This window comes from Triturus cristatus, chromosome 5_1 (assembly GCF_964204655.1).
Source record: "Triturus cristatus chromosome 5_1, aTriCri1.1, whole genome shotgun sequence".
Classification (NCBI taxonomy): Eukaryota; Metazoa; Chordata; class Amphibia; order Caudata; family Salamandridae; genus Triturus; species Triturus cristatus.
The window spans coordinates 506,115,800-506,117,511 of NC_140587.1; positions in this window are offsets into that span (position 1 = coordinate 506,115,800).

Here is a 1,712-nt window from a genome sequence, read left to right on the forward strand (position 1 = left end):
GGGCAATCCCAGAGAACATACATAGCAGCAATACACTTACCAGGGAAGGACAATATCGAAGCGGACAGACAGAGCAGACAAACATCATCATCCCACGAGTGGAAAATGCATAAATCTAATCTCCAAAAGATTTTCAGGAGATGGGGGACTCCACAAATAGACTTATTTGCAACACCCCACAATGCAAAATGCCAAAGCTTCGCATCCAGGCAACCATGCAATCAGTCCCTAGAGAATGCCGTATGGATGGACAGGTCAGGGATATTTCCTTACACTTTTCCCCCGATCCGACTATTTCACAAGGTGATCCTCAAATGCAAGATCTGCCAAATGACAATGATTCTCATTGCACCACAGTGGGCCAGGCAGGCTTGTTTTTCAGAGATAATGGTGAATAAGCTTAGCATCATGGCTGCTGAGGACTTAGAATTTGGACACCTCAAACTACCAGAAAGTACAATGGCTGTTCTCAGAGAAGCCAGAAGGCCAACAACTAGAAAATTTTATACAGCAAAATAGAAAAGATGCACGCAATGTGCCTTAGGAAAAATCTGGCAAAAAAGATTACAAAAAAAAGAACAGTCCTAAAGTACTTGACACATTTACTTCAGAGCTACACTTCAGTAAAGGTGCACTTAGCAGCAATTGTAGCATACACAAGAGGAGAAAAATGGGAAGAGGTTCTTCACTTCTCATGTGGTCAAAAGGTTCTTAGAAGGAGCAAATAGAATAGCCAGAAGACAGGGGGGGCACTGTTCCTAGGGAGGTGTGTGGAGTGTCACTCGCTCCCTTAAAAGAAAGTGAAGAAAGAGAACTTTCTTTTAAGGAAGCGTTTGACACTCCACACACCTCCCTAGGAACACTGCCCCCCTGTCTTTTGACTTTACGTTAACTCCTGGAGCACGGGCACTGGACCTTGAATCAGCTCCCGGTCCCCCCTCCTTTTTTTTGATATAGCAAAAAGAATAGCACCACCAAAAATAATGCCAGCGCCCAAGTGGAATCTGAACATAGTAATGACACAATTGATGAAAGCACCATTTGAACCGCTACACAAAGCAACGCCACAAATGCTCACTCTAAAAACAGCCTTCTTAGTAGCAATCACATCTCTACGCAGAGTTAATGAACTACAGGCACTGACACTACAGGAACCCTATTTCCAGAGACATAGTGACAGGGTCATCATGAGGACAGATCCACATTTTATGCCAAAGCTGGCATCAAAATTCCACATAAATCAGGCGAAAGAAATTCCAAGTTTCTTTCAGAATCCAGAGACCGAAAGAACTCTGAATGCACTTGACACTAGGAGAGCAGTCATGTACTACGTTGAAAGAACTAAAGGATACAGGAAGACAAAGCAATTCTTTATCTCTTTTGCTAATAGCTTTTTGGGAAGACCAGTAACCAAGAATACCATTGCATGATGGATTGCACAAGCCATTCAGCTATGTCACAAACAAGCAGGTCAAACATTACAAGCAGCAGCACAAGCCCACTCAGCAAGAAAGAAGGCGGCTACAGTCGTTTTTCTAGCAAATACTCCAATTCAAGACATTTGCATGGCAGCAACTTGGTCTTCAGTACACACGTTTACAAAGCATTACTGTGTGGACATCCAAATGAATAAGGAAGCACAAGTGGGACAAAAGATCTTACATCATCTATTCTCAAACCAACACTCATCTTCCACCCACCCACCACAAGAC